This window comes from Sus scrofa, chromosome X, assembly GCF_054392235.1.
Source record: "Sus scrofa isolate SSC_HxYL_T2T_F1_AM1 chromosome X, Sscrofa_HxYL_maternal_Yorkshire_Landrace_v2.0, whole genome shotgun sequence".
Taxonomy (NCBI): domain Eukaryota; kingdom Metazoa; phylum Chordata; class Mammalia; order Artiodactyla; family Suidae; genus Sus; species Sus scrofa.
This window is the reverse complement of record NC_139401.1, coordinates 29,796,166-29,820,854: the sequence shown is the minus strand read 5'-3', so window position 1 is coordinate 29,820,854 and position 24,689 is coordinate 29,796,166. Positions and strand designations below refer to the sequence as shown.

Below are 24,689 nucleotides of genomic sequence, written 5' to 3'. Positions count from 1 at the left end.
AACAAATGAAGAGCGTCTCAGAGAACTGTGGAACAAAGTTAAATGCACCAACATCTGTATTATAGGGGTGCCAGAAGGAGAAGAGAGGGAGAAGGGGACAGAAAAAAATATTCCAAGAGATAATAGCCAAAACTTCCCTAACATGGAAAAGGAACCACTCACTCAAATCCAGGAAGCACAACGAGTACCATATAAAATAAACCCAAAGAGGAATACACCAAGACACATATTGATAAAACTGACCAAAATTAAAGAGAAAATCTTGAAAGCAGCTAGGGAAAAGAAACAAATAACATACAAGGGAACCCCGATAAAGTTATCAGCAGTATTTTCAGCAGAAACTCTGCAGGCCAGAAGGGAGTGGCATTATATACTTAACGTGAAGAAAGGAAAAAACCTCCAACCAAGATGACTTTACCCAGCAAGGCTCTCATTCAGATTTGAAGGAGAAATCAAAACCTTCAAAGATAAGCAAAAGCTGAGAGAATTCAGCAACACTAAACCAGCCCTACAACAAATACTAAAGGAACTTCTCTAGGCAGAAAAGAAAAGGCCACAACAGGAAACAAAAACACCACAAATGACAAGGCTCACCAGTAAAGGTATATATACAGTAAAGATACGAAATCATCCATGCACAATTATACCACCAAAGTCAGAAATCATGAGAAGAGGTGGGTACAAATGCAGGACACTGGAGATGAACTTGCCATTAATAGACCAACAGCTTAAAACAATCTCATGTACATATAGACTTTTATATCAAAACTTCAGAATAACTGCAAACCAAAAATCTACAATTGATACACAAACAAATAAGAAAAATCAACTCAAAGAGAACCCTAAAGATAGTCATCAAACCAGAAGAGGAGAGAACAAGAGAAGAAGGGAAGAAAAAAGAGCAACAAAAACAAATCCAAAGCAATGAATAAAATGGCAATAAGAACATACATATCAATAATTACCTTAAATGCTAATGGACTAAACACCCCAACCAAAAGACATAGACTCGCTTAATGGATACAAAAACAAGATCCATATATATGCTGTCTTCAAGGGATCCACTTCACTTCTAGGGACACATACAAATTGAGAGTGAGAGGATGGAAGAAAATATTCCATGCAAACGGGGATCAAAAGAAAGCTGGAGTAGCAATACACATATCAGACAAAATAGACTTTAAAATGAAGAATATTTTCAGGGACAAAGAAGGACATTACATATTGATCAAAGGATCAATCCAAGAAGATAGAACAATGTTAAATATCTACACACCAAAAACAGGTTCAACACGATATATAAGGCAACTGCTAACAACCTTAAAAGAAGAAATCGACAATAACACAGTCATAGTGAGGGACTTTAACACCCCATTTACAGCAATGGACAGATCATACAGACAGAAAATCAATAAGGAAACACAGGCCCTGAATGGAGCATTAGATCAGATGGACTTAACAGATATTTATAGGACATTCCATCCAAAAGCAACAGAATACACATTCTTCTCAAGTGCACATGGAACATTCTCGAAGACTGATCACATCTTGGGCTACAAATCCAACCTCGGTAACTTTAAGAAAATTGAAATCATATCAAGCATCTTTTCCAACCACAATGATATATGACTGGAAATCAACAACAAGAAAAAAATGCAAAAACCACAAACACATGGAGACTAAACAACATACTACTAAACAACCAATGGATCACTGAAGAAATCAAAGAGGAAATTAAAAAATACCTAGAAGCCAATGGCAACAAAGATACGACACTTCAAACCCTATGGGATGCTGCAAAAGCCATTCTAAGAGGAAAGTTTATAGCAATACAAGCCCACCTCAGGAAACAAGAAAAAGCTCAAATAAACAAGCTCACTTTACATGTAAAGCAGCTTGAGAGAGAAGAACAGACAAGACCTAAAGTTAGCAGAAGAAAAGAAATCATAAAGATCAGAGCAGAAATCAGTGAAAGAGAAACAAAGAAAACCACAGAAAAGATCAATGAAACAAAAAGCTGGTTCTTTGAAAAGATCAGCAAATTGATAAACCCTTAGCCAGACTTTTCAAGAAAAAGAAAGAGGACTCAAATCAGTAAAATTAGAAATGAAGAAGGAGAAGTAACAATGGACATTACAGAAATAGAAAGGGTCATAAGGACTACTGTATGCAACTAGATGCCAATAAAACGGAAAACCTAGAAGAAATGGACAAATTCTTAGAAAAGTACAATCTTCCAAGACTAAACCAAGATGAAATAGAAAAGATGAACAGACCAATCACAAGAACTGAAATTGCAACTGTGATTAAAAAACTTCCAACAAACAAAAGTCCAGGACCAGACGGCTTCACAGGCGAATTCTATCAAACTTTCAGAGAAGAGATAATACCCATCTTTCTGAAACTATTCTAAACAATTTCAGAGGAAGCGATACTCCCAAACTCATTCTATGAGGCCACCATCACCCTGATACCAAAACCAGACAAAGACTCCACAAAAAAGAAAACTACAGGCCAATTTCACTGATGAACATTGATGCAAAAATCCTCAACAAAATACCAGCAAACTGCATCCAACAATACATTCAAAGGATTGTACATCATGATCAAGTGGGATTTATCCCAGGGATGAAAGAGTTCTTCAATATCCACAAATCAATCAGTGTGATACACCACATGAACAAAATGAAGAATAAAAACCATATGGTCATCTCAATAGACGAAGAAAAAGCTTTAGGAAAAATCCAACACCCATTTATGACAAAAACTCTCCAGAAAGTGTGTATAGAGGGAACAAATCTCAACAGACTAAATGCCATATATGACAAACCCACAGCTAACATCATACTTAATACTAAAAAGCTGAAAGTATATCTTCTAATATCAGGAATAAGAAAAGGACATCCACCCTCACTACTTTTATTCAACATAGTCTTAGAAATCCTAGCCACAGCAATCAGAGATGAAAATGAAATAAAAACATCCAAACTGGAAAAGAAGTATTAAAACTGTCACTGATTGCAGATGACATGATACCATACATAAAAATTTCTATAGACACTACCAGAAAACTACTAGAGCTCATTAATTAATTTGGTAAAGTTGTAGGATACAAAACTAATACACAGAAATAACTTGCATTTGTATTTACTAACAATGAGAGATCAGAAAGAGAAATTAAAGAAACAATCCTATTTACCATCACATCAAAAAAACAAAAAAAAACAAAAAAACCTAGGAATAAACCTACCTAAGCAGGCAAAGGACATGTACTCTGATAAGCATAAGATATTTATTAAAGAAATAGAAGATGACACAAAGAGATGGAAATCTATACTGTGTTCATGGATTGGGAGAATTAATATTATTAAAATGAACATAATACCAAAGGCGATCTACAGATTCAGTGCAATCCCTATCAAATTACCAATTATTTTTCATAAAACTAGAACAAAACTTTTTAAAATCTGTATGCAAATACAAAAGACTCTGAATAGCCAAAGCAATCCTGAAAAAGAAATATTTAGTCAGTTATGATGGAGCATGATGGAGGATAATGTGAGAGAAAAAGAAGGTATATATGTATGTGTGACTGGGTCACTTTGCTGTATAGTAGAAAATTGACAGAACACTGTAAACCAGCTATAATGGAAAAAATAAAAATCATTAAAAAAAACAGAGCTGGAGGAATCAACTCTGAATTAAGGCTGTAATACAAAGCTACAAGCATTAAAAATGTATGGTATGGGACACCCTATAAAGCCCATCAAATGGCACCTATGGCCAAGTAATCTACAACAGAAGAACAAAGAACATACAATAAAGAAAAGACAGTCTCTTCAATCAGTGGTGCTGGGAAAACTGGACAGCTACATATAAAAGAATGAAACTAGAACATTCTCTAGGAGTTCCTGTTGTGGCTCAGTGGGTTAAGAACCTGACTAGTATTCATGAGGATGTGGATTCAATCTCTAGTCTTGCCCAGTGGGTTAAGGTTCTGGCATTGCTGCAAGCTGCAGTGTAGGTCGCAGATTCGGCTCAGATCCCATGTGGCTGTGGCTGTGGTATAGGTCAGCAGCTGCAGCTCCAATTCTGACCTCTAGTCTGGGAACTTCTGTATGCTGCAGGTGCGGCCTTAAAAAGGCAGAAAAAAAGAATACTCTCTAACATCATACACAAAAATAAACTCAAAAAGTATTGAAAAACTAAATGTAAGACTGGATACTATTATACTCCTAGAGGAAAAGATAGGCAGCGCACTCTTCAACATAAATTGCAGCAAGATCTTTTTTAATCCACCTCCTAGAGTAATGAAAATAAAAACAAAAATAAACAGCTGGGACCTAATTAAACTTAAAAGATTTTGCACAGCAAAGGAAACCTTCAACAAAATGAAAAGAATCCACAGAATGGGAGAAAATCTTTGCAAACGAAGTGACCAACAAGGGATTAATTTCCAAAATATATAAACAGTTTGTGTAACTCCATATCAAAAACAAACAACCCAGTTAAAAAATTGTCAGACTATCTAAACAGACATTCCTCCAAAGAAGACATACAGATAGCCAAAAGCATATGAAAAGATGCTCAACATCACTAATCATTAGAGAACTGCAAATCCGAATGACAATAGCCATCATCCAATAGTCTACCAACAATAAAAGGTAGAGAGAATGTAGAGAAAATCGAAATCTTCCTACACTGCTGGTGGGAACATAAGCTGGTACAGACATTATGGAGAACAGTATGAAGTTTCCTTAAAAACTAAAAAGAGAACTACCATATGACCCAACAATCCCACTCCTGAGCATATATCCAGAGAAAAACATAATTCAACAAGATACATGAACCTCAATGTTCAATGCAGCACTATCTACAATGGTCAAGACATGGAAGCAACCTAAATGTCCAGTGACAGAGGAACGGTTAAAGAACATGTGGTACATATATACAGTGGAATATTGCTCAGCAAAAAAAGAATGAAATCACGGCATTTGCAGCAACATGGATGGACCTAGAGATTATCATACAAGTAAAGTATGTCAGACAGAAAGAGACAAATATCATGTATCACTTATATGTGGAACCTAAAATAAAGATACAAATGAACTTATTTAAAAAACAGAAATTGACTCACAGACAAAGAAAACAAACTTATAGTAACCAAAGTGGAAAGGTGGTGAGGGATAAATTAAAAGTTTGGGATTAGCAGATATAAACTACTATATATAAAATAGATAAAAACAAGGTCCTCCTATATAGCACAGGGAACTATATTCAATATCTCGTAATAAACTGCAATGAAACATAAAAAAGGAGTAGGTACTAAGGGAGTGAAATTCATTGTTACAGCCCACTACAACAAAATAGCTAGAAAAGGATACAAATGTGGAGATTATCACTATAAAGGTTAACTTCTTCCTGACTCACTAGGAGTTGTGTTAGATTTACCACACAGATAAGGAACTTGAGTTTTAGGATCCCTCATATTATAGGTTCCTTTCAAGCCCTATGCTAATTTTCTGTGCATGTAATTTTATACATAATTTTGTAATCTTTGTTCTAAGGCACCCCACTCCTATGCCATAGTTTAAAAGTTTTAGATGTTAAAAACCCTAGATCTCCTCTGATAGTATCACAGTTTCCCTTTGATTAATATGTAGGGAAGTCTCCTACCTTTCTCTATGAATTTACCTGATTCTTGGCTCTAAATACAGATATTTGCTCTTGTCTTAAGAGGGCAAAAACATTAGCGCTATCTTTGGTGAGAGAGGCTTTCTTCTCAGGTAAGTAGTGAGGTTCTCACAGGTGGGGATGCTGACCTGAGGAGGTAAGTATGAAACCACCTGCCTCCACTAGTCATCTCATGTAAGCAACAGCACACCTCTTCTCTCAACCATAAGCTACTAGAGAAGGTGAGAGACGATAAAGGGCTGAGGCATATATGTTTTCCTTATATGAGAAACATTGTTTCCTCGGGATTCTAGAAGATGATAGGATAATTATAGAAAGATGCAGAGTTCAGGTTAAAAGGAATATTCATCAGGCCTCTTCCTAATTAGGGAATGTAAGAATCTGTTTTCCTCAGACCAAAGAAAAGTTTACAAGTCATTTTGTTTTTTCCTCTTGCCTGAGTGCTCCTGCCTCTCAAATCTTCCCTGAAGAAGCCTCAGGTAGGGCACAACTCCATTTGCAACATGTCTGAGGGTCAACACAGAATCGGCATCAGATAACATTAGGCAGGAGGTATTGAGAGACACTTGCCTGGGTCCTGGATGGTGTTAGTCAAGAAAGTAGATGTTTACAACATAATGTGGTGGTGCCAGAACTACTGAGTGCTTTATCTCTAGTGAAAGAGGAATACATGTATTCTTTAAGAGTGTGTGTGTGTGTTAAGCATTAATCAAGGCACATATCCCCTGTTGCCTGGGCCTAAGGGTGGTAACTACTCTCAAATCATCTGGCAAAATGAAGTAGTTAGCTTATCATGAAGCTATGCCCAACCATGGACCGTGTTTCTTTATATTTGCTTTCACTTTATATTTGCTTTCACTTTCTGTCTCACTACTCCCTTCTCTCACTCTTGATGCTTGAGAATGCAGGCCTCTATAAAGTATTAGCAATAAACATTTGCTTAGGTTTTATTTTCGGTGGAACCCAGGATAAATTAAGTTACTCTTCAAAGATTCCTAGAAATAGTCTCATGAGCACATTAACAGATTTTTTTTCAGTTCCCTGGAAAGAACTTATTTGGACTAGAATTAATTTAAATACCTGTTCTCACTTCTCATTGTTTGAAAATTGAGTCAACTCTCATATTGTTTCTCTGTCCTCACAGATACTATCAACGTTTTTTAGTTAACAGTTACTGAAGGCTTACTATATGTTAGCCTCCATATGTTAAACACCTTGTTTGCATTATCTCATTCAATCCAGATTATAACCTTACCACATAGATACTATTATCTTTGTTCTATGGATGATGATGTTTAGGCTTGGTTAGGTCAAAGCACTTGCCCAAAGTCACTTGTTTGAGGACATACAGCTAGTAAACAGTAGAAGTATGACTTAAACCTCATTTCTGTATCCAGAGTTTGCACTCTTAATCCCTGTGCCAAAATACTTCTCTGGGATAGAAACTTCTCTCACTTTCTTTAGCACTTGAATCATAATGATCTTCCCGACCCTTTCACCAACCACTTGGTATCATAGATCCTTACTCTACATTGTCTCCTCATAGCTTTAGCTGACTGTGCAATAGTCACAAATTGAGGCTTATCAGAACTATTCTCACCCAAGATGGCCAATTTCAAATATTCCCTGCTGACAACAACCCACTGTCCTGCTACCTATCCCACACATGTTTCTATCAGATGTATATTTTTCTCTATCATTTTAACCCAACACATCTTATTTCAAAACAACTCTTTTGGTTTTATATTCTTCACTTTCCATTGGGCCAACCTTGCAAATTATCAACCAGTGGATGTACCTACCACCATATTTCTCTCCTCTTGATACTAAGCTGCTAAAAGCTATTTAGGTTGAAAAGCATAAATGTCTCATAAGCTGGGCCTTAAATGCTTTTGAGTCATTTATTTGTTTTCAAAATATTTTTCCATTGTTGTTTTCACCATGATTAGGTAGTGTGTCAGGTGCTGGCAATTCAGAGGTGAAAGAGGGAGTTCTGTCTTCAAGTAGCTCACAAATAAACAGTAAATTGTATTTGGTTGTTGCCTTAGTCTTCTTTTAATAGCTGTGACTTAGTGTGGTTCAGAAAAACATGATTGGAGAGGGTGATTTGGTCACTATATTTGGTTCGAAAAGTGTCCCCACTTAAACTGCACCTAAACAGAGACTCTATAGCCTTTTACCGAGGGTCATGCCAGCATCATTCTTTTAACATATCCTTCATTACTATCTTGAAACATAACTTGCTTTCCATCATATATGCTCTTTCTCCATCAAACCACGCATGAGGAATCCTCTCAGTAGGTGCCACCTCACTGTTAAGTGCTCCAGGTCAGAATCTGGAGGAATAACAAAATCTCCCAAGCAAGTTGGAAAAGAGAAATGTGTAAAAACAAAAGAGATGTTCAGAGAGTAAATATATGACACATGAGACTACAGAAAGCTGAAAATCAAAGTTATTTTATAAAGAGGGAATGTCAGTTGGACTTTTCAATTAGTAGAACACTGGAGATCTTTTCTAAGCATGTTCAGTAGAGTGGGAGAGGTAGCAGCCAGGGGGCAATGGGACAAATGGGACGAATGGAAACTAATGGGACGAATTTGAGATGTTTGCAGTGCACACAGAAGAAAGTTGAAAACATATGCTTGGAATTGGGCTAATATGTTTACATGGGTTATAAAGATTCTGGAATCAAGAATATGTAAGAATTGGCTCTTGGAAAATATATAAAGTTTAGAAGGGTATGAAGATTTGAATTGTAGTGAAAAATAATGTTTAAGGCAAGAGTTAAAGGGAGTTAAGCCTGCAAAGGAGACTGATACAGTGAGGCTAATGAGGCCGCCATGAAAATGAGGTCACTCCATGAAATGGAGAAGAGGTTTCAAAGGGAGAGTAAGTAAAATTGCGAAGTTTTGTAGGGAAGACATCACATAGTGAAACATTTATTTAATTTTATCAGTTGGGAGGTCATGGGTAAGCTCTGCAAAGCAGTTTCAGTAAAGGAGAGCTGTCATAAGTCAGAACATAGTTTGTTGAGGAAGTAAATTCATTGAGTGTAGATGACTCGTAACTTTTTTTTTTTTTTTTTTTTTCAGTGAACAGGAGAAAGGGTAACTTGCCTAGAGGAAAATTTAGGGCCAAAAGAGAGATTCATGCTTGATTTTCATTTGTTTATTGCTTTTAGGAAGGAAGATAAAAATAACCTTTTAGGGATCTAAGTGATTGCATGGAGAAGTGAACTAATCAAGTAAACTAAGAAAGAAGGAAAACATGAAATCCATAGCACAAGGGCTTTGGACTAGATTGGCGAAAGAGAGAAACACCTCATAAAGTGAAACTAGAGCAAAAAGGTAAGGTTGACACAGATACAAGATAAGTGGATACATTTGTTAGGAAGAAAGACAAGGAAGTTGTGGGAGGCCATGTCTTTTGGGTTCAATATCTTGGCAGTGGAAGAGCAGCCTGGAAGAGATGGTCTACCTTCTGCCTTGTCAACTCGCCTCAATTTCTTTCTTAATTTTTTTTTGTATTTTGTTTTTTTAGGGCCACACCCGCAGCACATGGAAGTTCCCAGGCTAGGGGTCTATTGGAACTATAGCCACTGGCCTACACCACAGCCACAACGACACCAGATCCGAGCTACGTCTGCGACCTACATCACAGCTCACAGCAATGCTGGATTCTTAACCCACTGAGCAAGGCCAGGGATCAAACCTGCGTCCTCATGGATGCCAGTCAGATTCATTTCTGCTGAGCCACGATGGGAGCTCCCCTCTTTCTTTTTCTTTTTAAACTCTTTTGTTTGTTTGTTTGTTTTCTGTACCAGGGGCATGTGGAAGTTCATGGGCCAAGGATTGTTCAATTTCTTGATAGCAAATGTTCTATACATTTTAATTTTACATTTCCAAAAACTGAAACTAAAGCTTCACTTAGCCCTCCAGAAAAGTGAAACATAATGGAGTCTTACTACATGACAGAGAAAAAAAAATAACACGATTTGAAAAATCAAGAGAAACAAACCTTACTTTAGCTGTGAACTTCAGAGGAATCTTGGCTTTATGAGACTTAAAGACTGGCTTTGGCTAAGGATAGGGCATGAGACTGTGAGGAAGACATTCAAGCTGGCAGGCTATTGGTATCAGAAAAGCCTGCCATCAAAGCTTTAACCTGAGGGCTAAAGTTCAGAAATTGTTCCAGGCTGGAGAAGCGTCACAAAAATAGAAGATTTGGGTGCTGGGAATGATATCAAGGCAATGGGATGCAGTTAACACAGTGGTTGAAAAAGAAAGGTAATGCTTTCCTAAAAAGAAAAAGAACCCAATGACCAGGACAAAGGCAGAATTATAGCTGGTAACTTGAGGTTAAATGTTAAAATAGAACTTATTAAAGACTCAATAATGATAACCTAGTGGTTCTCAATCATGGAATCGCCCAGGGAGCTTTAAAAACCATTGAAGCCTACGTATCACTCCAGGAGAGTTTTATCTAACTGGCTTGGGAAGAGGCCTGGACATCAAGATTTTTTACCAGCTTCCTTAGATAATTCTAATGTGGAGTTCAATTGAGAACTGTGACTCAAACCACAATCTGTCCCAGAGGTGTCCCTTCTCTGGAGGGAATCAGAGATGTCTTAATGTTCCTAAAATTTTGAATTGCCCAGATAAAAATTAATTTAATCATTTCTCTGCATCCCTCCCCACCCCCAGTGCATGCTCTCTGGTTTTCTATGAATCCTCAAATGATTTAGGCTCAAAACAAGCTATCTGCTTCTAACACAAATTTTCCAACTTGATATTCCTTCTCAGCCCTTTCTCTATCCTATGATAACACAAATGCTCATTTGACACTTTTTCTTGAAAACTTATCCAGTTTTTCCTTTCTCCTTTCCCAGTGTGACCCATTCTACCTACACCATGAGTAATTCAAAACCTGATTAACTATTATTGCATGACTTATATCAATAGTTCCATATCTGATCACTCTGCCCTCCCTCAATGTTTATCCTCCAAACAATTCAACATATATCTTCCTGATATACTTGTCTTCATATTTTCCAGGTAGCCTCAAGAGTTCTATTATCTGTTGAAAAAGCCTCACTTTGACATTCAAGGTCTTTTCAGTAGACTCTGTTGATGCCTCTTCCAATATACTCTCAGCTGTCCTGGGTTCACCTGAAGCTGCAGAGGGAGACAGTCCTCAACCTGTTGTCCAATTTTTGGAGTTCCTGTTGTTATTCAGCAGGTTAAGAACCTGGCATAGTGTCTGTGATGGTGCTGATTTGATCCCTGGCCTCACTCAGTGGGTTAAGGATCTGGCATTGCTGTAAGCTGTAACATAGGTCTCAGATGCTATTTGGTGTTGCCGTGGCTGTGGCATAGGCCTCAGATGCAACTCCGATTCGACCTCTGGCCTAGGAAAGTCCATATGCTTTAGGTACAGCCGTAAAAAGAAAGAAAATTTTTTTTTCCATCTCAAGCTCCTGTATTTCTCCTTCTTTATCTGAAGTCTTTTCCCAGCAACCTGGAAGTTTGACTTGCTGCTTTCAGTAGCAACCCAGAAGTGTGGCAGTATAGTAACCCTTATTACTCAGGCCTCACCCAATGCAGAACAAGATTTCAAAGATAAATGCCCCAGGTTTCCCCTCCTCCAGTGTATTAATTCTGCACTGCGCTCCACATGGTTTACTAGAGGAATCCTTAAAGGGATTGGGCCCCAATTGCCCACAGAGGCAAGCTGCCCATCGATGAACCCTATTTCAGTGCTTTTCTCCCTTCTCTTTCTCGCTTCCTCATTTACTTTTCTTGAGAGTAATTCCCAAATAAACCACCTGCATGCACCTAAGTTCTTGTCCCAGGGTCAGGTTTAAGGGGTATCCAAACTAAAACTGCCTTTGACTAACCTGACTCAAATTACCCTTAAAAACACTCCACATCAAACTGGAAAACTTGAAATTCCCAGAAGATCTTCTCATCTTTCAACCAATATTTATAGTATCTCCTTCCTTAGAAAATCATTTCTGCCCATTAAAAGAATATCACCTTCCTTAAAAATCAACTCACATTCAGCATCTATGAAATTAAGTCCAGTGTCCCCAAGATCAAGGAGCTCTCTGGATTGTCTTAACTCTCATAGTTGTGTATATTCTTTTTTTATTGGACACACACATAAATCATAAAAGGAATCATAATATAAATGTGCTATTCAAAGTTGTGGATACAGGTTCAGTTCAAAATGAAGCTTTTTTTCCCGTTTTTCCAAACAAGCAAATTTGAAGAAAAATTGATTATTTAAAAAAATTGAAACAAAACAACTACAAACTATTATCTAATGTTCTGCAGATCACAGACACAGCTTCTTAAGAGAGAAAAAATAACAAAGGTTACCATTATTACCAACAGACTTCATTGTGTTTGGGGGAAATTTTAAATTTCTAAAATAAATAAATACTAAGTTATAGGTTAAATGTAGTTATTACAACTATAGTGGTTAATATACTAAATAATAAGGATGAATACCATTATTATAATTCTGCATTTTGGTAGATACTTCTATATTTGACCCATTTTCCATAGATTGGTGGAAAAATAAAACACGAATAAAACATGATTTGAAGGCATTCAATAAAGAATAGGACATTACTTCACTAGATCTATGTAGAAACTCACTTTTCCTTTGAAAAAAAAGAATACAGTTTTGTCTCCAAAGATTGATTATCCCTTAGCCTTTGGGAAAGCATTAAAATGACATACACACTTCCAGGTACAGTTAAGATCAACAGTTCTTTCTTTCTCGTCTCATAATATACTCAATCTTTTATGCAGTGTTCTCAAAATTCTTTTTCAAATAGGATTCAATCCAGCAAATACGTGTTGAGAGTCATATATACAAGGCCTTGTGTTAAGCTGGGAGGAGTTACAAATGTGAATATAACAAGATCCTGGCCCTCAAGGAGTTTGCAGGTACCCCAGGCCAATTTCTTTATGACTGAGGTTTGTATGAAACTAGCTCTGTTACTAGTGTGAAAGATTAAAAACAAAACAAACAAACAAAAAAAACAGCATAACTGCTAGAGGCAAAACTTGATTAATCCTCCTGTTTTATGTCCCCTAAGAGTCAATGATTAAGACAGAGAAAAGGAGATCCTAGAGACTTTTACTTCCAAGTCAATTTTAAATAGAGAATTCAAATTTAGCCAAAAGAATAGAAATTTGTTCATCATTATGCTTTTGTAATCGAGTATCTTTAAAGACTTAATGTCATTTGCAACTAAATAAGCTCTCAATTATATATGACACTCAACAGATGGCTAGAATATACATACTAAAAAGTGAAAATCTGTCTAAGACTGAAAAAAAAAACTCTCGTATTAAAACAGAAAAAGAGGAGCTCTGTTGTTAAATATGCTGGGAGGATAGAAACAGACAATAGTTGCAAAATTAATAGGAAACACTGGTTTTCTCAAGGCTATGCAACAACTATCCCCACCCCCTGGCCTGATTCGAATTTTTACTGTTTTCTTACCAGTAACTCCCAGGTACACTTCACTATTTCAATCACTGGGGATACCTAACTGTTAAACTGGTAAACGCCCGACCCACTTGCTTCCCCATCCCACCTCAGAAACACTAACCAGTTTAGGACTGATCCCCACTTCACTGAGACCCTCCCTCCACTAAATCCTTTAACAGGAACCCAAACCTTACAAAAGATGCCTCCATCTTTCCTCTCATTGAGAGCAGTGATCCACAGTTTCTCTGGGGTGCACCCTTCTCACTTCATCGAGGTGATAAATAGGATTATGTCAGACTCTAGGTTTCTCTCTGGTAAACTTTGGGGCATTAGGCTTTAACAGCACACATCTACACATAGAATAACAAATATTTAAGTAGCAATACTAACAACAAACCTCAATATACTCTTCATAGTTGACCTGGGAGGTAAAACGCTTCTTTAAATTATTTTAAAACTTTGTGTGATTCATCCCTTGGAAATGAGTTTAGGGATGAGGGTTCTCATTCCCTTCCTCACTTCCTTCCTCCCTTCCCCCCTTCCTTCCTTCTTTTCCTCCTCCTCTCCCTTCCTCTCTCCCAGTAGTCTTTGATGGTAAATACATTGATTGCAGATCTGAATTTGGAAGTAACCAAATATTATTTGGACACTTACTTGCTTTACACCTCTTTCCATCCTTGTAAGATATTGTTTAAAACTCTGAATTTCTGTTAGAAAAAACACTTGCTTTTTTTAATACGATGACTCCATCAGTCCTTCAAATGTATTCATTACTGACATTTTTGCATAAGTAGGTGATAGAAAGGTATAGAGTTTCTCTCTATGGTAAAATGTGATCATGTATCCTTGTTCATAGATAGTGTACTGTTGCCCATCTATTTTCCTATCTACCAAGATTTTCTCAATGATGTACCTAAATAGAAAATTATAACCATTACATATTTATTTTTATTCAATATATTATCTTTTCTCAAAAATAATTTGAATTGATAACCATTAGTTTAAACCATTTGAATTGTCCAGTCACCCATCAGTGAGATAAAAGGCTCTGTTGTATTTTAAAAGGCTCTGTTAATCTGCTTACCTGTGCTTTTATGACTCTCAACAACCTTAAGTCACTCTGTTCCCCATGACCTAAAGCCATGAAAATGGCTTAAATTCTTAAAATTCTTAGAATTCAAAATTCTTAAATTTCTTAGAATTAAATTTGTATTAATGTGAACTGGATTATTATAAATCAAGATGTTAATTGTAACCCCCAAAGCAACCATAAAGAAAACAATTTTAAAATGTATCATAAAAGAAACAAGAAGGAAATCAAAACAGTACACTAAAAATACTATTAAACACAAGAGAGTAAGGGATGAAGTGGGGAGAAAAAAATATGACATATAGAAAACAAAAAGCAGAATGATAGAGATAAGTCCTTCTTAATCAGTAATTCTATTAAATATAATTGGATTAATCCATTAGGATTAGTGGGTCAATTAATTGAAAAAATACAGCAATTATAAAAAATACACTTCTAACAGTAGTGCTCCAAGATATGAAGCAAAAGCTAATAGAACTGAAGGAAATATAGAGAGTTTAACCATAGTAGCTGGAGAATTCAATACTTCACTCATAGTAATGACTCAAACAACTAGATAGATGATCAATAAGGAAACATAAGACTTGAATAACACTATAAATCAATAAGACCTAACAGACATATACAGAGCATAACTTCCAACAAGAGCATGTTACATATTTTTTTAAGTACACATGGAACATTCTCCAGGATATACTGCACATTGGGCCAAAGAAGAAGTCTCAATAAATTGTTTTAAAAAAAAGATGAATTCATACAAATGCCTGTTCTGATCACAATGACATGAAATTAGACATTAATAACAGAAGTAAATCTGGAAAATTCATAAATACTTGGAAATTAAATAGCATTCTTAAACAGAAAATGGGTAAAGGGGATCACCAGAGCAAGTAATATATATTTGAGATGGATAACAATGAAAGCACAACATAGCAAAACTTAAGAGATGCAGCAAAAACAGTACTAAAAGGGAAATTTATAGATTTCAACATAAATTCTTACATTAAAAAAGAAGAAATATCTCAAAACAATGACATAAATTTTAACTTAAGGCATCAGAAAAAGAGTGAACTAAATATAAAACTAGTAGACAGAAGGAAATAATACAGATTAGAATGAAGATAAATAAAATAGAGAATAGAAAAATGATAGAATCAATGGAACCAAAATTTGGTTTCTTCAAAAGAGGAACAAAATTGACAAACATTAGCTAGACTAAGGACAAAAGAGAGTAGACTCAAATTACTAAAATCAGGAAATATAATGCGGACATTACTAGATATCTTGCAGAAATAAAAGGACTATAAGAGAATACTATGAATGATTATATACCAACAAGTTAAATAACCTAAATGGACAAACTCCTAAATACACAAACTACCAAAACTGACTCAACAAGAAACAGAAAATCTATAACAAGAGTTTGAATCATCAAGCAAACAATTTCCAACAAAGAAATGGACCACATGGATTTTCTAATAAATTCTGTCAAATATTTAAATACCAGTTAACACCAATCCTCAAACTTTTCCAAAAAAGAAGGGATTACTTCTAAACTCATTTCACGAGTATTACCCTGATACCAAAATGATATGAAGACATCACGAGAAAACTACAGACCAATATTCCTTATGAATATGTACACAAAAATCCTCAACAAACTACTAGCAAAATTAATCCAGCACTAAGTTAAAAGGATTATTATAACCATGCCCAGTGGAACTTATCTCAGGAATATAAGGGTGATTCAACATATAAAAATCAATTAATGTAATATATCATAAATAGAAATGAGGTGAAAGACCACCTCAAATGTTGAAGAAAAAGCACTAGACAAAATCCGGTAACCTTTTATGACACACACACACACACACACACACACACACACACAACCTCAACGAACCAGGAATAGAGGTGGAGCTACCTCAATTTGATAAAGAGCACCTATGAAAAATCCACAGCTGACATAACGGTGAAAGACTGAAAGCTTTTACTGTAAGAGGAATAAGCCAAATATGTCTGCTTCCAGCATTTATATTCAACAGTGTACTGGAAGTTCTATCCAGGGCACTTAGGCAAGAAAAAGTGATGAAAGATATCAAAATTGGAAGGAAACGAGTAAAATTATCATACTAAGATCATAGCAATGACATAACCTGATATACAGAAAACCATATAAAATAACTTAAAAAGCCATTTCTCCTAAAAAAGAAAGTTGCAGGATATAAGATCAACATAAAAAAAATTAACTGTTTTTCAACAGAGAGAAAAGACTTGTGGTTGCCAAGGGCAAGGGGGTGGGGAGGGATGGACTGGGAATTTGTGGCTAGCAGATGCAAATTATTATATACAGAATGAATAAGCAAAGAGGTTCTACTCTATAGCACGGGAAACTATATTCAATATCCTTTAATAAACCAGAGTAAAAAAGAATATGAAGAAGAATGTATATATATTCATTCAGTTATACATATATTCCTATAATTGAATCACTTTGCTGTATAGTAGAAAGTAACGCAACGTTGCAACTCAATTCTACTTCAATAAAAACATCAACTGTATTTCTATAAAACTAGCAATGAACAATCTGAACACAAATTTAAGAAAATTCCATTTACAATAGTACAAAGAAAAATCAAATACTTACGCATAAATTATAACCAAAGAGGTGTGAGACTTATCCAATGAAAACTATAAAACATTTATGAAAGAAATTAAAGAAGAGCTAAACAAATGGAAATACATCCTGTGTTCATGGATTGGAAGATTTAATGTTAAGATAGCAATTCTTTTCAAATTGATCTAAAGATTCAATGAAATTTCCATCAAAATTTAATGCCTTTTTTCTGCAGAAATGAACTAATTTTAAAATCTGTATGGAACTACCATGACTCACAAATAGAAAAACAATCCAGAAAAAGAAGTATAAAGTTGGATGACTTTACATTTCTCGATTTCAAAATTTACTACAAAGCTATTTTAACAAAACAGTATAGTACTGTCATGAGAATAGTCATATAGATTAGTGGAATAAAACTGAGAAGCCAGAAATAAACCTTTATAAATACTGATTTTCAACAAGGGTGCCAATATCATTCAATGTGGAAAGGACAGTCTTTTCAACAAATGGCGTTGGGGGATTTCCACCATGGCACAGTGGGCTAAGAATCCTACTGCAGCAGCTCGGGTCACTACAGAGTCAAGGGTTCAAACCCTGGCCCTACACAGTAGGCTAAAGGATCCAGCATTGTCTCAGAAGCTGCAGCTAGGATCCCCTAGCCACAGAACTTCCATGTGCCTCAGGTGTAACCATTAAAACAAAACAAGTGGTTTGGGGATAAATGGATATCCATGTGTAAAAAAATGAATTTGTACCCCTATTTCATAGCATATAGAAAAATTAATTCAGAATGGATCAAAGACCTAAATGTCAGCGCTAAAACTAAATATATATGTGTGTGCATATACATATATATACTCTTCAAAGGATATATATATATATATATATATACACACTTTGTGACCATAGATAATTAGGCAGTGGTTTCTTTTTTTAAAAATTACTCAATGAATTTTATTATATTTATAGTTGTACAATGATTATCACAATCCATTTTTTTAAATTTTTTTATTACTCAAATGAATTTATCACATCTGTAGTTGTATAATGATCATAACAATCTAGTTTCACAGGATTTCCATCCCACAGCCCAAGCACATCCCCCCACCCCCCAAACTGTTTCACCTCCAGAGACCATAAGCTTCTCAATGTCTGTGAGTCAGCATCTGTTCTGCAAAGAAGTTCAGTCTGTCCTTTTTTCAGATTCCACATGTCAGTGAAAGCACTTGACGTTGGTGTCTCATTGTATGGCTGACTTCACTCAGCATGATAATTTCTAGGTCCATCCATGTTGCTAAAAATGCTGGTATTTCATTCCTTTTAATGGCTGAGTAATATTCCATTGTGTATATGTACCACTTCTTCTGGATCCACTCTTCTGTCAATGGACATTTAGGTTGTTTCCATGTCTTGGCGATTGCAAATACTGCTGCTATGAACATCGGAGTACATGTGTCTCTGCGAGTCGTGGTTTTCTCTGGATAGATGCCCAGGAGTGGGATTGCTGGATCAAATGGTAGTTCTATTTTTAGTTTTCTGAGGCATCTCCATACTGCTTTCCACAGTGGTTGCACCAATTGACAATGCCACCAACAGTGTACTAGGGTTCCTTTGTCTCCACCCCCTCTCCAGCACTTATTGTTTGTAGACGTTTTGCTGATGGCCATTCTGGCTGGTGTAAGGTGGTACCTTGGAGTGGTTTTGATGTGCATTTCTCTAATAATGAGTGATGTTGAACATCTTTTCATGTGTGTTTTGGCCATCTGTATGTCTTCTTTGGAGAACTGTCTGTTTAGATCTTCTGCCCATTTTTGGATGGGGTTGTTTGTTGTTTTGGTATTGAGCGGTAGGAGGTGTTTATAAATTTTGGAGATTGATCCCTTGTCAGTCGATTCATTTGCAAATATGTCCTCCCATTCTGTGGGTTGTGTTTTTGTGTTGTTTAGGGTTTCCTTTGCTGTGCAGAAACTTTTAAGTTTGATTAGGTCCCATTTGTTTATTTTTGTTTTTATTGTCAATACTCTAAGAGGTGGATCTGAGAAGATGTTGCTATAAGAATAAAAACCATATGATCCTCTCAATAGACACAGAAAATGCCTTTGACAAAATCCAACACCCATTTCTGAGAAAAACCCTTCAGAAAGTGGGCATAGCGGGAACCTACCTCAACATAATAAAAGCCACATATAACAAACCCACAGCTAACATCATTCTCAATGATGAAAAGCTGAAAGAATTCCCACTGAGATCAGGAACAAGGCAAGGATGTCCGCTCGCGCCACTACTCTTCAACATAGTTCTGGAAGTCCTAGCCATGGCAATCAGAGAAGTAAAAGAAAAAAAAGGAATCCAATTTGGAAAGGAAGAAGTAAAACTATCACTATGTGCAGATGACATGATACTATACCCAGAGAATCCTAAAGACTCTACCAGAAAACTGTTGGAGCTCATCCACGAATTTGGCAAAGTCGCAGGATACAAAATTAATACACAGAAATCGATGGCATTTCTATACACTAACAATGAAAGAGCAGAAAGAGAAATTAGGGAAGCAATCCTGTTTACCATCGCATCCAAAAGAATAAAATACCTAGGAGTAAACCTACCTAAAGAGACAAAAGACCTGTACTTTGAAAACTATAAGCCACTGATGAAAGAAATCAAAGATGACACAAATAGATGGAAAGATATACCATGCTTGTGGATTGGAAGAGTCATTATTACCAAAATGACTATACTGCCTAAGGCAATCTACAGATTCAATGCAATCCCTATCAAATTACCAAGGACATTTTTCACAAAACCCAAACAAAATATTTTGAAGTGTGTTTGGAAACACAAAAGACCCAGATTAGCCAAAGACATCCTGAAAAAGAAAAATGCAGCTAGAGGAATCAGGCTCCTGGAATTCAGACTATACTATAATCATCAAAACCATACAGTACTGGCACAAAGACAGAAATATAGATCAGTGGAACAGGAGGGAAAGCCCAGAATTAAACCTACACACCTACAGCCAACTCATCTATGACAGAGGAGGCAAGAACATACAATGGAGAAAGGACAGCCTGTTCAATAAGTGGTGCTGGGGAAACTGGACAGCCACATGGAAAAGAAGGAAATTAGAACACTCCCTAACACCATACACAAAAATAAACTCCAAATGGATTAAAGACCTACATATGAGACCAGACACTATAAAACTCTTAGAGGAAAACATAGGCCAAACCCTCTCTGACATAAACGACAGCAACATCTTGCAATAGCCAAGACATGGAAACAACCTAAATGTCCATTGACAGAGGAGTGGATCCAGAAGAAGTGGTACATATACACAATAGAATATTACTCAGCCATTAAAAGGAATGAAATACCAGCATTTTTAGCAACATGGATGGACCTAGAAATTATCATGCTGAGTGAAGTCAGCCATACAATGAGACACCAACGTCAAGTGCTTTCACTGACATGTGGAATCTGAAAAAAGGACAGACTGAACTTCTTTGCAGAACAGATGCTGACTCACAGACATTGAGAAGCTTATGGTCTCTGGAGGTGAGACAGTTTGGGGGGTGGGGGGATGTGCTTGGGCTGTGGGATGGAAATCCTGTGAAACTAGATTGTTATGATCATTATACAACTACAGATGTGAGAAATTCATTTGAGTAATAAAATAAAATAAAATGATATACATATAAATGGTCAATGAATACATACAAAGATTCTTAATATCATTAATCATTAAGAAAATATAAATAAAAACCATTATGAAATACCAGTTCACACCCACTAGGATGCTATAATTAAAACACTGGGATGCTATAATTAGAAAGGAATGAAACAAACAGAAAATAAGAAATGTTGGTAAGGATATAGAGAAGTTGTAACCCTCATAAATTGCCAGTTCTGTGAAAACAGTTTGGAGGTTCCTCAAAAAGTTAAATTTAGAGTCATCATATAACCCAGCAATTCTACTCATACAGTATATACCCAAGAAAAATGAAAACATACATTCAAACAAAAATTTGAAAAAAAAATGCTGATAGCAGCATTATTCATAATAACTAAAAAGTAGAAAAAACCCAGGATCCATCAATTGAGGAATGGATAGACAATATGTGGTACATTTGCACAATGAGATAAATTTGGCCATAAAAAGGAAAGAAGTACTGGTGTATCCCACAACATGGATGAACCTTGAAAACACCACAGTAAGTGAAATAGGCCACACACAAAAGGCCACATATTGTATGATTCCATTTATATGAAATGTGCAGAACAGGCAAATTCCTAGATACAGAAAGCAGATCAGTGTTTGCTAGGGTTTTGGTGGGAAACAGGAATGTGGAGTGACTGCTTAATGGATTCAATATTTCTTTGTGAGATGATGACATTTTCTGGAATTAGATACTGGTGATGGTTGCACAACATTGTAAATATACTAAAAGGCACTGAATTATACATGAATATGGTTGGTATATGCAAACTACTACATTTAGAATGGATAAGCAATGAGGTCCTACTGTACCACACAGGAAACTATATCCAATCTCTTGGGATAGAACATGGTGGAAGATAGTATGAGAAAAAGAATGTATATATGTGTATGACTAGGCTACTACACTGTAAAGTAGAAATTGGTACAACACTGTAAATCAACTATAGTTTAATAAAAATAATAAAGTAAAAAATGGTTAAAATGGTTAATTTGTGTAATATGAATTTTACATCAATAAAATGAACACCTTTGAGTAATATTTTTGATAGACTGTAATTATTCGACCCAAATGAGAATTACTGTTATATTTTGGTGCTCCAAATGAGAACTCTAGGTCAAGAACACTTATTTTAAAATATAGTAAACATAATTCATACGTCTCAAGACGAGCTGCTTATTACAAAATGATAGAGAGGCTCGGGCATTTGTTGTAAGTCCTACAGGATGGGTGGTGGGTGGCAGAAGCAGGGGAAAGGAGGATAATTAAGACTTTAAAAAGGCATAACATTTCATTCATCAGATAGAATAGCTTATTTATTTTTATACTTTGGAACATATTCTATGCTAGAGATGGCTGCAACTCCAAAAATCCATTTTCTCCTTTCCTAGTAATAGAACTTCTGATTTTTAGCAGAGCACATGGTTGTGCAAAATAAAGACTACTTTTCTTAGTCTTCATTTTCAGCCAGGTATGGCTTTGTGACGAAGTTCTGTTCAATGATACATAAAGAAAATGGTGGCATGTTAGCTTTTGAGTAAACAGGTTTAAAGGAAATCATTTACCACTTATTCTTTGTCTCATTCATCTTCCTGATGGCTGGAATGTGAATTTGATGGCTGGAGCTACAGAAGGCACATTGACTGTAAGCAGTAGGCTAACAGTCACAGTGGAGAAGGAAGATAGAAAGATGTGCATGATGGGTCCTTATTGAACATGGAGATGTCTTAGCAGCCAAGATGTTTCCATCCCCAAACTAACTATAAATGAGATTTAAGTGAACTCCTTTGTTTTTCAAGGTACTATTACTTTGGATTGAATGACTGAGTGCCACAAACAGACAAACCTAAACTTATCCAACTAAGGCTTTAATAAGAGACATGGAAGAGAGACGGAAATTATTTGACCATTTCAAAAATTTTAAAGTGAAATGAATTATGTATTTCAGAGAAGATAAACCCAAGGAAACAACATGAAGCAAAATCCTGATAGATATTCAGTCACTGCCATGGGAAGAAGGGGGAAAGTATCAAATGCTGTATTTAAACATAAGACACTATTTGGCTGGTCTCTTAAGTACTCATTCTCACTGAAGTTACTAAGAAATCTAAATTGTGTCAACAGTATTGTGATGGTAGAGTACTCCAAAAGATAGAAATCCACTCAACTTAGGCTGGATTTACTGCCTTTCAAAATGTATGTTTGACTCTTGCCAATATATAAAACTCCTCAAGCTACTATGATATCAGTGTGAAGATAAAACACAGAATCACCCAGAAAAAAAAAAATCATATGCCTAAGAACAGCCTCTTCAGTCTCACTAGCAGAAATGTGAAAGACATAACCCATTCTATAATTCTACTCTGCCAGATTATTTGTTGTAGGATATTCACGATAAAATTTTCTTTTATGTCTGCAAATGTAAGAAAAAGGGAAGTGAGCCTTTTTAAAATTGATGTATAGGTGATTTACAATATTGTGTTAGTTTCAGGTGTATAGCAAAATGATTCAGTTACATACATTTTTTTCCAGATTTTTCCATTATAGATTATTATAAGATATTGAATATAGTTCCCTGTGATATACAGTAAGTCTGTTTCGCTTATCTGTTTTGTATATAGTAGTCTGTATCCATTAAGGATATATTCTTTTTTTTTTGGAACAAGTTACATTTTATTTTTTTAATATAATGATTTTTATTGTTTCCATTATAGCTGATTTACAGTGTCCTGTCAATTTCCTACTGCACAGCAAGGTGACCCAGTCACACATACATGTATACATTCTTTTTTTCTCACATTATCATGCTCTATCGCAAGTGACCTGACATAGTTCCCAGTGCTATATAGAGCAGGATCCCATTGCTTATCCATTCTGAAGGCAACAGTTTGCATCTATTAACCCCAAATTCCCAGTCCCTCCCACTCCCTCCTCCTCCCTCTTGGCAACCACAAGTCTATTCTCCATGTCCATGATTTTCTTTTCTGTGGAAAAGTTCATTTGTGCCATATATTCGATTCCAGATATAAGCGAAATCATATGGTATTTGTCTTTCTCTTTCTGACTTACTTCACTTAGTATAAGCATCTCTAGTTCCATACATGTTGCTGCAAATGGCATTATTTTATTTTTTATGGCTGAGTAATATTCCATTGTGTATATATACCACATAACATATATTCTTAATTTATCCCTACCCCCTCCCTTTCCCTTTGGTAACTGTAAGTTTGTTTTCTATGTCTGCAAGTCTGTTTCTGTTTTGTAAATAAATTTATTTGTATTTTTTTTTAGATTCTACAAATAAATGATATATAATATTTGTCTTTCTTTGACTGATTTCACTTAGGATGATATTCTCTAGGTCTATCCATGTTGTTGCAAATGGCAATATTTCATTCTTTTTATGGCTGAATAGTATTCCAGTGTGTGTATATGTGTGTGCCCCCATATACATATATATCACATCTTTTCATCTTCTTTTTTCTTTGTCTTCTGTCTTTTTAGGGCCACACCCCCAACATATGGAGGTTTCCAGGCTAGGGGTCAAATTGGAGCTACAGCTGCTAGCCTACACCACAGCCACAGCAATGCAGGATCCGAGCTGCATCTGCAACCTACACCACAGCTCATGGCAATGCCGGATCCTTAACCCAGTGAGTGAGCCCAGGGATCGAACCTGCACCCTCATGGATCCTAGTTGGGTTTGTTAACCACTGAGCCATGAGAGGAACTCAAATATCACATCTTAAACCAATTGTCTGTTAGATGGGCACTTAGGATGTTTCCATATCTTGGCTATTGTAAATAGTGCTGTCAACATTGGGGTGCATATATCTTTTTGAATTAGAGTTTTCATCTTTTTCAGATATATGCCCAAGAATGGGTTTGCTGGATCATATAGCAACTCTATTATTTTTTAAGGAACTTCCACACTGTTTTTGATAACTGCTACACCAAGTTACATTCCCACAAACCGTATAGGAGGATTCCCTCTTCTCCATACCCAAGCGAGATTTCCTTTTTTATGTTAAAATACAAATCGACACTCATAAACTATATAAA

General features: G+C 35.9%; 1 long non-coding RNA gene across 1 annotated transcript in view; it reads right to left on the bottom strand.

The window, feature by feature from the left end:
- LOC110257744 (uncharacterized) overlaps positions 1-24,689 on the bottom strand; it is a 296,540-nt gene that overhangs the window by 257,164 nt on the left and 14,687 nt on the right. The gene's annotated exons all lie outside the window — the stretch shown is intronic.